Source organism: Cryptomeria japonica, chromosome 9, assembly GCF_030272615.1.
Source record: "Cryptomeria japonica chromosome 9, Sugi_1.0, whole genome shotgun sequence".
Lineage (NCBI taxonomy): Eukaryota > Viridiplantae > Streptophyta > Pinopsida > Cupressales > Cupressaceae > Cryptomeria > Cryptomeria japonica.
In genome coordinates this window covers 866,373-883,721 of record NC_081413.1, presented here as the reverse complement: position 1 = coordinate 883,721, position 17,349 = coordinate 866,373, and the positions used below count along the sequence as shown (strand labels likewise).

Sequence of the window (17,349 nt, the reverse complement as noted above, 5' to 3'; positions counted from 1 at the left end):
TTGATTATTAAATTGTTTTGGATTACCACTTACAATAATTCATCATTTTTTTTTAATATTGAATCAAGCATACAATGGTTCATCATTGCTCACTGTGGACCCTTGATTTCAACAACTAACTTTAGTGCAACTTGCATTGGTTCATCATTGCTCACTCTAGTTGTCTTTGCCGGCCTGTGGAATATTCATATGGAGTCATTGCTTACTTGGACGATAATTTTTTAATTGAATACGGCTGAATGATATCATCATGTTTTTGTAATTTATATTATAGATCACGAAATGTGATCTAAAAAACTTGCACTACCATTTAATTCAGACAACATGATCGGTTAATAAAGCTGAGCTGATTGATTCTTAAATCTAAAACTAGGGGTAATACCGCTTTTTGTCCGTCAATACCCCTTGAATTTGAATGGCTGATTCTTAAATCTAAAACTAGGGGTAATACCGCTTTTTGTCTGTAAATACCCCTGAATTTGAATGGCTGATTCTTAAATCTAAAACAAGGGGTAATACCGCTTTTGTCCATAAATACCCCCTGAATTTGCATTGTCTCGATTTTCGAATAATCTACTAATTTTGTATCTAGTGGGTGTGGACGCGAAGAACATGTTAGGCGGGGCCCAGTATGATGGTCAGAGATACGAGTGGCCCTTGAACTTGGAGAAAGTGAGATACGAATGGCCCTTTCCAATACTTTTTATATTCCTGCCATCCAAGCGGGGTGTGGCTTTTCTTTTATATTGGAGAAAGGTACTTTTTATATTTGATTGAGTCTCAATAATGTTAAAGGAGATTCATCACCACATGAAAATTTCGAAGGGCGGTAATAACATAGTTCCCAATGATTGTTTTTTAATGGGGTCACATGGCGGGATTCAAGGCGGTGAAAGCCACACTAAGAAAGTGTTGCCACTAAATATATTAGCAATTGCACCTTGGTGTGCAATAGGTATGCCGAATAGGCATGGAAGGTTAACTAGGAAAATAATTGATCTATTATTTGGATATATTTGTGCAGTATTGGTATGTCATTCAGAAAATGATATTGTTTGAGCAACAAAGAGATCAATGTAGAAGTGATAGATTCAAATAAACTATGCATCCACCTACAAGGATCCAAACATGATTATAAAAATTCTTTGAATCAAGAAGATAATCAGGCTCCATAAAAAATAGGCTCATATTATGTTTGTAATAGGGAGGAAAAGGGAGAGAGGGAGAGATTGAATTATAAACAGGGAGAGGTAAAGGGGGGAAGTGAGAGAGAGGGGGGGTAATAAATAGGCTCATATTATGTTTGTAATAGGGAGAAAAAGGGAGAGAGGGAGAGATTGAATTATAAACAGGGAGAGGTAAAGGGGGGAAGTGAGAGAGAGGGGGGGTAATTAGATACAAATAGAGAGGAAGATAGAGATAAAGATGCATATGAAGATAGAGATGGAGGAGAGGGATGTGGATAGAAAGAGAGATAAAGATAAAGAGAGGAGAGAGGGATAGATAAATATGAAAGAAATAAATATATAAAAATTATTTTAATTAAAAAATTATAATAACAAAAATAATTGGGGTTGTCCTCGTATCGCAACAGTTGTAGGTTGTGCACCTCTGAGTGGAGGTCTCGAGGTCGAAACCCCTGAGCTTCACGTCGTGCCATCCTAGCTGGGCGGTACGGTGAGGTGGAGGTTTATCCCACCCCCTGTTGACTGTGAGTGTTTGTAGGTCCCCCATCCCAGAAAAAACATCTGCTTTGCCATGCTAGTGCCGACAGACCAATCTAGTAGTGTGTAGCGCGAGGAAGGCCTAGCACAGATGTAGGGTAAAAAGTTTGATGTCGGCTCTAACTGTCAGTGGCTTGATTGATGGTTTGTCTCTGTTCGTTGGCCAATGGAAATGATGGCTGGCGCTCTCAAGCCGTACAGGTGCTTCATCGAGGATGCCTTGGCTCACGACATGGAGATGAGGTCCTCCTATGTGATCTCATTGGTTCATAGCTCTAGTCAAAAGCATTTGCCCTTAAAAATAATAATAATAATAATAATAATAATAATTTATTTTATTTAAATTTGTTTATTTATTTATTTTTAATTATTATTCTCATTATATAAAAATTAAAATAAAAAATAATTTTTTAAATTAAACCTCAATCCCTATATAATTCTAATAAAGGGAGCTAGTCTACTTGATGAAATGAAAGGGAAAACTAAAGTAATATATTCAAGGCCCGTGTCACGTATCCATTCTCCATTCGTGGTACTTAGAAAGAAATGAGTCAAACATTGAGAAAACTTTGAAACACATTTGTTAATGGAGTACAACTGTCATTAGTTTTAAAAGCATTAATGGTACATCGTGAATCATTAATCATCATCGTGCGGGAAAGTCGATGATAAAAATGCATTCGTAGAACAAAGCTATCGATATTTATTGCATGAAAGAAACAGATACGACGAAGAAAGTAAATACAAGGACGAAAATGATAAATTTGTTCATCTGTCCCATCAAAGACTACGGGAGTGAGGAACGGTGACGATCCTCCAGATCATCTTGCACGTCCGAAATGACAATCTTGACCATTGATAGACAATATAACCTCTATTCCATAGTAGGAGATGCCTTCGACGTAACTATTCGTTTATTAAGGTTGATCGGCCTACACAATGTTAGAAATTGTTTATCTATTATTAAAAGAAAATTACATAATTAAATTGAGAAACTACTTGCATCTATTACCATAGACTGTTTGACCTATCCAACAGTTTCGTTGGGGCCTTCTATATCTCCTTGTGTCATCTTGTCTTCCACGCCCAGGCATCACCTTATCTCTCCATTGTCTGTGTGTGGGACACATGGGGCTCGAGCAGACTCAAACCCAAGACTTCTCATGTAGGAGGTTCGTAGCTAACTACTGCATTGTGGAGTCATCCCCAAATTCTTTTTTCCTTTTATTAATCCAATTAAAAATCATTAAATTAAATATATTTAACTTTAATTTTAGAATAAGGATTAAAGTAGAATTTAGATGTGTTTTAAATATAGTCATTTAATTGTAATATAGAGAGTCAATATGAAAGCTTTTTTTTTTATTTATTTAAAAATAAAATTATTTAAAGCTAAAATGTTAAAACAAAAGAATTGTGTAGTAATGTTTTTTAAGGTACAATTCATAATTAAAAATAAAATAGACGTATACAAATATAAATATATAAATATAACTAATAGATGTCTAAAATACATCTTTCTAAAGCAAGAAATGTTTAGAGGTGTTTTCTTTATCTATAAATATTTTAGTTTATTTTAAACTATATTTACTACATACAAAGATATACAATTTTATGATATCTACATTGTTTATTAAATTTAATTATTTACATCTGATTTTTTATTGAAATTTAAATTTTTTCATCATTATTGAAAATATATATATATATATTTATTTTATATTTACATCTATCCAAAACTTATAATTTTGATGAAGACATGTCTTTGTTTTTATGTGGGGTTTATTTTAGAAATATTATGTTGATAATTAATATTATTATTTTGACATGTAAATGATTGTTAAGTTTAAGTTAAAAGGTAAGAGTTTATGTTAACACATTGACATCAACACACACACTATTGCACTTCACTCCCTTGTTGCCATTGTAGAATGCCTCTCACCATTAGTAAATAATTTTAAAATAAAACACATTAACAACTTTTAATTAAAAAATATCTATAAGATGTGAATACATTTATTTTAGTTATAAATATTATTTAAAAAAATAAACTATTATTTTAAGATATATATTTATTTAATTCATTTTAAATATCAATACTAATACTAATTGATGTGAAATTAATATGTGTATATTCATAGATATTCATGTATATATATACGTATACATAGAAATATATGTATATGTACACACACATCCTTGATGGACTCTGAACTTTTGTTTATTTGATTAGCTTTTTTGCACACGAACTTCATTATCATATTTGGGCTCTAATTTTGTTTATTGTAGTTATTAATTTTGATCTTACTCTATATTTCTTACCCAATATAAACTATTTTTATTAGCTATTTTAAACTTAAAACTTTTATCTATTAGTTATTTTCAAGTTGAATTTTTTGGTTTTTTTGGAATGTACAATTAGTTTATGTTGTTATTTTTTAATGGATAAGTGTTAGCAATTCTATTAATTGGAGAATAATAGTACACATATTCACAAAAAGGTAGGTAGAAATAAAAGCACACTCAAAGAGTTGCATCAACTAAATTTTGAACGGAAAATAAACAATATATAAATAGAAAAATTGTTAAGTGACAAGAGCACCAACAACATTATATAAGGCAATGAGTCTTAAGTAGTCAACTTACCCCATACACTAGTAGGGTTCAGAGTGACATCACAATGATCCCTACCCCTCATCAATTTTTCCTTATCTTTATCATCTTCATGGGCTAAGAAATAATAAAAAACAACTAAGGAAACCATTCAGAAGGGTCACCAGATGACCGATGAGAAGTACCACTAGTAGGTCACCTAGAAGCATTCCTACAAGGCCACCTAGAGGTAGCACCTTAAGAAGGCACTTTCTCATGATGGTTGTCAAAAGGAAAAGAAACAATGAGACAATTTGAAGAGTGCAACTCTTTGTATGAGGTGTCTCATGATCAAATGGTTATGTTGATGAGGTTTGCATCAACACAAATGATAGTGAACGTGCAGTTCATAAGGATGTTGAGCAAGAACATATGTTTCATGATGAAGTTCAACATGTTGATCAACTTGATGATGTATCAAACTTCCAAAATTTCCAACTTGATTAGTAGGTGAAGATTCTCTTTACTTAGATTAGTAATGTAATCAAGCATGATTATATTGCCTGTGTGAATTTGGGACATGCTCTTCTATTTTTCTAAATTCACTTGTGGAGGTTAGTGAATGATGAGACCATAAATTTTCCCATATTTAACCTAATAAAATCATCATTTTTTTCCTAATGCATTGATGTTAAAGTGGATTTGAGTTATTATTGAAAATTCTTTAGCTCAAGTTTAATATAGAATGTAAAGTATGTTGAATACACCATAAGACTGAGAGGGGGGAGGGCGGGGTTTGAATCAATCCGAACCTCAAAAAACTTCACTTTGTTAAAAATAGATAACATCTGTCGGATGAATCAAATGTTTAATTGGCCTTACGGCCTTAGACATTTGCTTTGTATTTGTCCATCAATCTATCCTTCTTATTCTGATCACATATAGATATACATTTATCTATGTTATCAAATTATTTATCGGTTAATCTTATGATTAATATTATAATCAATATTATGAATGATTAGTAACAATATTGTGTTACTAATCATTCATAATATTAATTATTTATTTACTTTACCGACTCATTGATAACATGTATTTATCGGTTTTTGTTTGACCGAGTAGATTGTTGAGAACCGATGTTATGTTTGTGGTTATGCATCAATTTACATTATCGACATGATTCCACATAGGAGTCACGACTCCTTGTGGAATCATATCGGTTCCACAAGGAGTCGTGAATCCTTTGTGGATCACCATCGACTTTATATACTATGTTGTTGATGGATAAAAGGCACACGATATACACAGACAGGAACAGATTGACCTTCTTCACAGATGGCGATTATATATATTGCAGATTGACCTTCATCACTGGTGATATAGAGACATCGTGCAGATCAATTCTTTGACAACGTGCAGATTAAATTGTATGAGAATAACTGTTTACACTGTATTATGAAACAACACAGATTAAAGGTAAAGTTGATAAGTGCAATCAATATTATCATATACATTAGACTATATTATTCTTAATTTAAATTACCTATATACAAATCTGATCAAAATTAACATGGTATCAGAGCCAGCATAAGTAAAATATCTGATCAGACTTATATAGGTAAGATAACGCTCTATATCTTTTTGAATTTATTCATCTCTCTTCTACACATCAAAATGGTGAATGGTGTTAGATTTGAGGATCATCTTGAAGGAGCTTCCAACTTTGTATCTTGGAAGTTTAGGATCATGATTGCCTTAACAGACAACAAATTAGATGAATTCGTAAAGAAAGTTGTACCTAAACCTGATGAAGAAAGTGAAAAACCCCAATGGATGAAAAAGAACAATAAGGCTATGAAAATGTTGGTTGATGCAATAAAAGACCACATTGTATTGATTATTTCAAGATTGGAAATGACCTATGATATGTTCAAATCATTAGAAAGTATGTATGAGATAAATAACATTAGTAGAGCTCTCGCATTAAAGCAACAACTCCACCATGTTAAAATGATCAAGGGTGAAACGATCACCGCATACTTCACGAGGATAACTGAACAAAGAGACTAGCTCTCCACTATTGGTCATACAATTGACAGTAAAGAATTAATCATGCTGACTCTTAAAGGTCTCCCTTCTTCTTTGGAAGCATTCATTTAGGGGATAAGTGCACGATCTAAATTTCCTAAGTTTGATCATCTAAAACCTTTTTGCATTCAAGAAGAGTCAAGGCTGATCACAAGAAGGATTGGACAAAGATCCATGAATGAAGACATTCATGTACTAGCCACACAATCCACCAAGAAGAAGCGAAAGAAATGATACTTACTTCAAGAGGATAAAAGACAAAGAATCAAATGGTGTTTCTACGTCCAAGAGAAGGAAGGATATGTCAAAAGTACAATGTTTCAGATGTGACAAATATGGTCACTATGCTATGAAATGTCCTACTAGGGCCATGACTCAAGCCTCCATTGCACATGTTGACGAAACCCTTCCTCAAGGAGATTCAGATGGATTCTTCTTCTTTTCAGCTCTTTCAAGTCATGTGGCTATCGGTCACAACACGTGGATAATTGATAGTGGGGCATCATGCCACATCACAGGATTTAGACAACATCTAAACAACTTGGTGGAAAATACTTCAAATGAGAAAGTTACCATTGGAGATGATTCTAGCTATTCAGTAAAAGGAGTTGGGACCTCTACTTTGCATCTAAATTCAGGGATCTCTATACAATTGACTGATGTATTATTTGTGCTAGAGATTAAATGTAATTTGGTCTCCATATTAGCTGTGGAAGACAAAGGCTACCGAATTGCATTCATAGATGGAAAGGTACTAGCTTGGCCTAAGAAAAAAAACATCAAGAAGGCTTGAAAACTATAGGAGTTCGTCATGGGAGTCTCTATCAACTTTGCACTACTTCTTCTAAAGCACTAATTCATGATTCTTCAAATACATGTGAGATTTGGCATAGAAGATTGAGACATCTTCATTTTCATGCTCTACCCTCGATGGAAAAGATGGTGATAGGACTTCCCAAGATTAACCAAGAGTGAGAAGGAACTTGGAAAGGATGTGCCTTGGGGAAGAACACTAAAGGTACTTTTCATAACAGTGAAAGTAGATCTAAATATGTTTTAGAACTTGTTCATTTAGACTTATGTGGGCCTATGATAGTAGCTTCCTTAGGTGGATTCTTGTACTATGTTACCTTCATTGATGACTATTCTAGGAAAACTTGGATATATTTTTTGAAAAGTAAAGAATTTGATTAAGTACTAATTAAGTTTAAGGAATTCAAAACCCTAGTTGAAAACACGTCAGGGAAAAGAATCAAAACCTTAAGATCAAATAATGGAGGAGAGTATACCTCTATTAACTTTAGAAACTTTTGTAGTGATGCTTGGATTAAGAGGGAGTTTAGTGTTCCCTATAACCCTCAACAAAATGGTGTGGCAAAAAGGAAAAATAGGACCATTGTAGAATTAGCCAAAGCCATGATCCATGACCAAAATCTTGATACCTCTTTTTGGGATGAAGCTTCTAGAACTGTTGTTTATATTCAAAATAGAAGCCATCACAACATTTTGGAAAATAAAACACTTGAAGAAGCATTCTGGTGCAGGAGCACCTAAGGGTGAGCAAATACCCTTTTCAATTTTGGCAATTTTAGCATGAGGACTAGTTCTAGTCCATTGGGTTGTATGTTTGGAGCTTGGAGTGCATTTTTGTCTTCTTTTTGAAATTCATGTTTCGGCAAGACTTACCCCAATGAAGTCACCAGCGGTTGGAGCAAGTCGAAGTGGAGCCATTAGATATCGACGGAAGTGTTTTCCACCTACCCCGATAACCCGATGAGGTTGCCAATGGATTGGAGTGAGTGGAGTGAGTTCGGAGTGGAGCCATCGGGTATTGGCAAGAGTAGTTTTCGTGCCGCCCGATAACCCGGTGGGAAGGCATAATGTTTGGAGTGCATCATCGGCTATCGACATAACATGTTAGGACCTACACCGATAACCCGATAAGGAAGCATTCTGTTGGGAGCGCACCATCGACCATCAACAAGAGATGTTTGATGCTACGCCGATAACCCGATGAGGAAGTGCGCAATTTGCAAACTGTCATCGGACATCGGAGTGAGTGTTTTGATGCTACTTTGATGATCCGATGGAAAAGCAAGTGATTTGTAAACTGTCATCGGACATCGGAGTGAGTTTTTCGATGCTAACTCGATGAAGAAAGGAAAGACAATTACAGTCAGAAACTGAATTGTGTTGAGTTGAATCTCGTCTATTAGGGATGATTCAAGATATGTCTAGGAGGCTATAAAGACCAAATGGGCATTCTGTAACGGGGTTGGATTGGGATTGTTGGATGTGTTGATTCCACAAGAACAAACTTCTTTTGAATGACAATTCGAAGATCATTTTCTGGTTTCTTTTCTCAGAGTTTAGTTTATGTTGTAAACATGGCTTAAATCCTTAAGTGATAATGTAGATAGGGTAGATGTTGTTTTTTTGTGTTTTGTGAATTCCAAGTTGCATTTGTTCCAAGCTCGGCTCTGTAAATAAAGTCGTCTTTTGTTCTGTTGTCCTTTATTGGTGTCCCACATTTATGAACATGGTTCTATCTTGACACTCCATCGTGGAATCCGCATGACCATTGGAGGTTGTCAAGAAGGGTCAGCCATGTACGGTAGAGTTCTATATGTAGCAGACCAAGGAATGGCATCAACCATTTCAATAGACTAGCCCTAGGCGAGCTTGATGATAGCCCGACTAGGTATCAGTGACCAAGAGGAATCACTTGCAGGGTAGAATGGAGTCTAGGCTATTAGCCTCAGACCAAGGGAAGATGGGATCAAAGGGAGAGAAGATCCAAGCATGAGGAGAAAATGACTTAGGAGAAGTTGTAGGTACAATTAATGGTAGAGAAAACCCTGCAAGGTGTCTGGTGAGATCTGGTGGATTAGTGAGTTGGTGGATTTGCAAAAGTGAATTCACAAAGAGTAGAGTAACAATCCTCGGTAGTGAGGACCTAGAGTAGAATAGGGGAATAGAGAGGAGCATTCCTGGGTTAAGGTAGGAAAAGAGGCCTTGGAGTGAGTCAAGCTAACTCAAGCAATCTAGGGTCCTCCCTATCACATTCACAAGAGTAAAATTTGATGTAAGCCACTTGAGAATCTTTGGTTTCCCAGTATACATACACATACCCAAAGAAAAAAGATCAAAACTAGAACCTTCAAGCAAGAAAGGAATTTTTAGGTTACAATGAAACATCTAAAGCCTATAGGATTTATATTCCAATACAGAAGTAGATTGAATTAAGTAGGAATGTAATCTTTGAGGAAGATGTTGCTTTCAGAAAAGCCAAGGATATTCATGAAGATATTGAAGACCATGAGCCTCCTCAAATTATTGAAGAAGGCCATGCTCCTGAGATTCAGAGGGAGACTCGTAAACTTGTGGAAGATGGTAATCCAAATGAACCCTTGGATCCTACTAATGGGCCTAGAGACATTGTTGTAAACCAAAAAATACCTCTTTGGGCAAGAAAAATTATACAAGAGGCTGAAGGCTTTGCAACACCAACAAGAACCTTCAGGGAAAGTAAAAGACCTCACAGATTCTCCAGCTATGTTGCATTAATGAGTAATATCATTGAGTCAGAACCCACCAGTGTTGAGGAAGCCTCTAGTCTTAAAGTTTGGAAGGATGCTATGACAAAAGAATACCAATCTATTATGAAGAATGATGTTTGGGACATTGTTCCTAGACTAGAAGGTAAATCAGTTGTTTCCTCTAAATGACTCTTCAAAATCAAACATGTTGTGGATGGTAGTATAGAAAAATATAAAGCTAGGTTTAATAGCTAGAGGGTTTTCTCAAAAGGAGGGAATTGACGATGAAGAAACCTTTGCTCCTGTTGCCTGATATACCTCTGTCAGAATCGTGATTGCAATTGTTGCATCCAAAGGGTGGAAAATCCATTAAATGGATGTAAAGATAGCCTTTCTCAATGGCGTGATTGAATAAGAGGTCTACACTATCAGAAACTTGAGGCTTTCATGATCTATGGAAAGGAGTCTCATGTTTGTAAATTAAAGAAGGCATTGTATGCTCTTAAGAAGGCTCCTCATTCTTGGTATGAGAGGATTGACCATTATCTTTTGGGCTTAGGTTTCTCCAAGAATTATGCATATTCTAACCTATATTTCAAGGTAATCAATGGAGAAATATTAATGCCAATTCTTTATGTTGATGACCTATTAATTACAGGAGATGATCATCTCATTATCAAATGTAAGAAAGAACTAGCATATGAATTTGATATGAAATATCTAGGTCTATTGCACTATTTTCTTGGTTTAGAATTATGGCAGAAACATGATGGAATCATTCTAAGTCAAGGAAAGTATACTTTTGACATTCTGAAAAGGTTTGGAATGATGGATTGTAAATCCATGGCCACACCTATGGAAACAAATTTGCATAAGTTAAGAGAAGATGTAGCTTATTTAGACTTGGCAAAGCCCACTCTTTACAGACAAATGATTGGGCCCTTGATGTACTTGGTCAACACTAGACTAGATATTTATTATGAAGTTAGTGCACTTAGTCAGTTAATGAGTGAACCAAGAAAAATACATCTGGTTGCAGCAAAGCATTTTCAGAGATACCTACGTGGCACAATTGGATATGGTTTAAAATATGATGATGTGGACCTGAAACTTCATGGGTATACTGATTCTGATTGGGCTGGGAGTGTAATTGATTGAAAAAGCACAATTGGGTGTTGTTTTAGTTTGGATTCAGCTATGATCTCCTGGTTTAGTAAAAAGAAATCTTTAGTTGCACTCAGCTCTATAGATTCAGAGTATATTGCAGCATCCTTGGGGACTTGAGAAGTTGTGTGGATCAGAAAACTTCTTGTAGGATTGTTTGGACAATCCTTAGACCCTACTATCATCCATTGTAACAATCAGAGTTGTATAAATCTTTCTATCAATCCTGTGTTTCATGATAGAACAAAGCATGTGGAGATTCCTTATCATCATGTTAGAGACATGGTGGAAAGGAATGTTATTCAATTGAGATATGTTAGTACAGATGAACAAACTGTTGATATCCTCACCAAGCCCCTTGCTAGAATAAAGTTTGTATACTTTTGAGGTAAGCTTGGTATGGTAGAAAATGTAGCTTTAGCTGAGATTGAGTCTCAGCTACATTGATTTGTTTTTCATAATACTAATGTATTCTCTTAAGATGTTTAAAGTGTAAACTCTTATTAATAAATTTTTATTAATCTGATATGGTTCATGATTAGTGTCATGTGTGTGACTCCATGACTACATTGGTTTAGTTCTTGTTGAGCCCCTGTGAACATTATTTGGAGGTGACGATCTCTCAATGATGGACACTTGTAGTTTTTATCTTTATTGTAAGGTGACGATCTCACAATATTGATCTTACCATCATGATGGATATCATGAGATGTGATATCGGTGGACATGTCATGATGGTTGTCATCTCTAAGTAATATTTGTTCATGGTGGATTTCATGAGAAATGATATCTGTGGATATGCCATGCTAGATGATGTTACTAACAAAGATGTTCATGGTGGATATTATGTGACGTAATATCCGTGGACATGCCATGAATCGATATCCTTAAATTTTCCATTAAGGTGCATATCATGAGACATGATATCCATGGACACGCCATAATGGTGGGTATTACATTATAAGATCATGGTGGATATCATGAGATGTGATATCTGTGGATATGCCATATCTCCTAATATCACAATGAGGTGACATCTCTCTCTCTCTCTCTCTCTCTCTCTCTCTCTCTCTCTCTCTCTCTCTTATAGATGAATCTATTGTGATCACAATAAGGTGTTGTAGGATAGAAGACTATCCTCCCTTGCTAAGAGGGAGCGCTAAAAGTAGATAGCATCGGTTAGACGAATCAAATGTTTAATTGGCCTTATGGACTTAGACATTTGCTTTGTATTTATCTATAAATCTATCCTTCTTATTCTGATCACAGATAGATATACATTTATCCATGTTATCAAATTATTTATCAGTTAATCTTATCACTAATATTATAATCAATATTATGAATGATTAGTAACAACCTTGTCTTACAAATCATTCGTAATATTAATTATTTATTTACTTTACCGACTCATTGATAGCATGTATTTATCGGTTTTTGTTTGACCGAGCAGATTGTTGAGAACCGACGCTATGTTTGTGGTTATGTGTCGGTTTACATTGTCGACAAGACTCCACATAGGAGTCATGAATCCTTGTGGAATCATGTCGGTTCAACAAGGAATTGTGACTCCTTTGTGGATCACCATCGACTTTTATATACTATGATGTTGATGTCTGAAAGGCACACGATATACACAAACAAAAACAGATCAACCTTCTTCATAGGTGGTGATTATATATATTGCAGATCGACCTTCATCACTGGTGATATAGAGATAGTGTGCAAATTAAATTGTATGCTCGAATTAACGTTTACACTATATTCTGAAACAACACAGATTAAAGGAAAAGTTGATAAGTGCAATCAATATTATCATATACAACAGATTATATCATTCTTAATTTAAAATTACCTATATACAAATCTGATCAAAATTAACACACTTTTGATCTATTAAACTCAAATCACAATTAACTTATCACTGTAATTATGAAACATGAAATCACAAAGAAAAAGAACACCTGAACACCATATTTATGTGGAAAACCCTAAACAAGAAAAAACCATAGTGAGAATCATGCTCACAACATGAATAATGTATTACAGTGTTTTAGTTGGCTAAGGAACTCGCAACACTTGATAGGACTTGCTAGATTTAGGCACACAACCTTGGGGTAAGATACAAAGGAATGCATAGACTACCAAAAGGAGCACACCATCTTCTGACAAGTGCAGAGGATTAATGAACTAAAATGAACAAGATCTCCTGATCATGAAATTTTCCTTGAACCACTATGTCAAGCGACCAATATCATGGAAAACACATCAGACATCAAACATTTTCACAAAGCTCTTCACAACTGTCTTTCACACTTTTGAGACATCAAATTTGCTTGTGCATTAGAGGATCAATGAATTGAAATGAACAAGATCTCCTGATCATGAAATTTTCCTTGAACCTCTATGTCAAGAGACCAATATAATGGAAAACACATTCAGACATCAAACATTTTCACAAAGCTATTCACAACCGTCTTTCATACTTCTGCTACACCAAATCTTCTTGCACATCATTTATATCCACTTCACATCAATTCACATACATATCATACTCGGCTCATATGCACTCATGTATATACAAGATAATTCATTAAAACCTTTAACTAGGTTGGCAACAGAGAAAATATACAAAATTACATAAATTAGGCCACCCATACAAAAAATATGAAATGTGGTCCACTCTAGGAGATACAGAACCCAAACACATCACCGAACATCCTTTCCAAATGATCCCAACAAAACATATACACTAAATAATCCTCCAAGGTTGGCATCAAATGAAACATGTAGATAAACAATGTAGCACACTAACCAGTCGGCCAAAAACCATTCTCCAATGTACAAAACTGAATGCAGATCTACACACACCATGGTGAGAGCCATTTAAACATAAAACACCAAACACCAAAGTATAACCAAACCAAAAAGGAATGATCCAGATAGGATACACCACCTTAATCAATCAAAGACCAACCCAGTTGACATCAATGAACTCAAAACACCATAACTTCACTTTCCATTCAAACCATCGCTAAAAAAATAAATTGAAGCACTCCAAAAACCAAATAAACATGTCCTCCAAACCATAACACTAAAGCCACATATCAAAGAACTGCCAAGCATTCTCCAGACTGGTTTTGAGAGACACCCCACTATCAAAAACGCAACAATTATCTCAAACATATGAGCAACAAAGGACCTATAAACTTGATATTAAAACATATATAGATCATAAAAATTATATATAGAGCCACACTCCATAATATTCACATACCAGAGGAATGCAAATAATTCTTCCACTGGGACATTAAAAACTCTTTCTTTCATAAATATTGTTTCTTGCATATTGAAACTTCCACTACACCAACCTTCTAGATACACCTCAATATCACTACCAGACCTCACAAAAACATCATAACATATATTTATCAACCATTTGTAACACATAGTGACATCAATGACAACACAAGATAGGTTGACATCAATGACAAGACAACACAACTCAAGTTTCCAAATTTCTCCCCCTTTGTCATTAATGGCTGTCAAACTTGTGTGAATATTGTCATTGTTTTCATTGATGTCAAATTTGGTTATCCAGTTTGGACTGGATGGTGTATGATGTTGGAGAAGCAGTTTTGGTTTTGTTGGAAGAAAGGTATGAGATGTGATGTAGCAAGGCATAGATGATCTATTGGAGTTATCTCCATATGATCCTCATCTCTGGAATCCTGAGTTGTGATCATTTTGGTTCATTTTCTGTCCCAGTATCAATTGTGTGCTTAGACATTAATCATGCCAATGATGTTAGTTGTATCTATCATGTTTTAAGTTCTGACATCAATGTATTATGTGGTATCTGTATCTTGGAGTTAGGAGTTGTTGTGCTTGGAGTTTTGTGCTTATGGGTCTATATCTATGGGTCTAGTTGACCCCTATTATGTTATAGTAATTAAGGTATATGCATTGGTAAATGAGATGTGTGAAGGAAGCATGTACAGATCTTACAGAGGCCAACTTTGTTATCATGTTTTTGGTTAAATCTTTATTGGATAACGTGTTGATCTAAGAAACATAATTACTCGTTCTTGGCCGACACATTATGTCGATGTATAAGATTTCAGGTATATGTGTGTGTGTGTGTGTGTATGTGAATATGTGAGTGAGAAGGTGTGTGAAATAGAAGATAAGAGTGTAATGTGTGAAGTACAATTTGTGGATAGCGAAGTAGTTGCAATAGAGTCAAAGTACAGACAATGTTGTAGTAATCCTTTGTCGGATCTATTGTAGGTGTTTGTGGATAGTGGTATAGAGATCCCTGACCAGAGCTGTTGTAGGTTTTGTGAGTTGTGATCTAAGCTTAATCTGGAACTAATTTCATGTATTTAGAGATGCAACTTTCTTTAGTTCATTTATATCTATTGTATTGATCTTTTCAGTAGTGAGTTACTTTTATAATCTAGCAGTGAGCCATCCGGTAGTGAGCCACCCCTTTTGTAAACACCATATATCTAGTTATATTATCTTGAGAGTTAACACTCTTTGTGGTTTTTCCCATTTGGGTTTTCCACATCTAAAATCTAGTGTTCCATTTGTGGTTGTGTTTCTTGTTTATTATGCATTTGTTGTTTCATGTTGATAAGATTAATTGATGAATTTGATATATCAACAGAAGGTTTAGAAATTGTGAGAAAGTTTTAGAATCTATGTGAATATTGATTTACCCCCCCCCCCCCCCCCCCTCTCATTATTTTGGCCCTTTCAACCAATCCAACAATAGCAACAACTATGTACCACCAATAGAAAAGAAAATTGAATTCATAACTAATCTTTCTCCCAATCTTAATCTTTCTCCCCCTTTGGAATCAAAGATAAAGGGCACTTTGTTAAAATCTCTCTCCTCCTTACTGATAAGACTCTAATAACTACAACACTCATTTATCCCCCTACGAGTAGCCACCACATCAATCTAGGAGGAAAAAATAAACTTTAGAACTCCCCCTAAACAAATGCACCTTTTGAATGCATCTAGTTTGAAGGAGAGACAATGACCCCCAACTTCTACCGAAGATACTCAAAGGTATCATTCGTCAAATCCTTAGTGAAGATATCTGCAATCCATTCTTTAGTAGATACATACTCCAATTTGACTTCCTTTTCTACAACATTATCTTTATAAAAATAATATCGTATTGCAATGTGTTTAGTCCTTGAATTTATTGTACCAGATTCTTTGAAATTTTAATAGCACGTTTATCATCACACATAATAGGAATTGCCTCATCATACTTCACCTTGATATCACTAAGAGTTTTCTTCATCCACATAACCTGTGTACAATAGGATGTTGTCGTAATGAATTATGCTCCAACAACAAATAATGACACTGAATCCTATTTGTCACTTAACCAAGAGCTCAATTTGTCTACCAAGAAAAATGTGCTAGCACTTGTAATTCTATCATCTACACATTCGGCCCAATCATCATCTATATATGCTTTCAATGTGTTATCATCATCCTTCTTATACCATAATCCATAATTTATAGTCCCTTTCAAATATTTGAATATCCTCTTCATTTCTAGATCATGAGATTTCTTAGGATTAACTTGATATCTGGCAACCAAACAAATAGCTCACATAATATTTGATCTTGAAGTAGTCAAATAAAACAATCCTCCAATCATAGATCTATACTTTTTTTTATCAACATCTAGAGATTCATCATCCTTTCTTAATTTACAACTAGTAGCCATAGGGGTTGCAATTGATTTAGAGTTCTCCATCTCAAACGTCTTCAATATTTCCTTGATATACTTGGTCTGAGATATAAAAATGTTTTTTTTTTTTTTTGATTGAGTAACTTGAAGGCCAAGGGAAAATGATATCTCACCTATCATATTCTTATACAACCTTTGTATCAATAAGCAACATGAAATACCTTCCACCATTCAATCCTTTTGTCCTTGTAGGTTCACATAGATCTGTATGCACCAGCTCCAAATGTTTTGAAGTTGAATACTTTTTGTTCTTGAATCTTCTCTTTGTTTTCTTTCTCGATATTCCCTACACATAGTATCAACAAGGGACTTGCAAAAATAAGAAAAAAATCCTTAGGGAAATATACAAGGGACTTGCATTATTGAGACACACAATCTCAATGCAAAATATAAAGGACCTGCATTATTGAAGTTCACTGCTATGAGGCAAGACATAAAGACTGTGCGAGCTACCAAATG

The 17,349-nt window shown here is 34.8% G+C and overlaps 1 protein-coding gene across 2 annotated transcripts in view; it reads left to right on the top strand.

Annotated features, from left to right (window-relative positions):
- LOC131059689 (probable LRR receptor-like serine/threonine-protein kinase At1g56140) overlaps positions 1-17,349 on the top strand; it is a 109,995-nt gene that overhangs the window by 2,438 nt on the left and 90,208 nt on the right. The gene's annotated exons all lie outside the window — the stretch shown is intronic.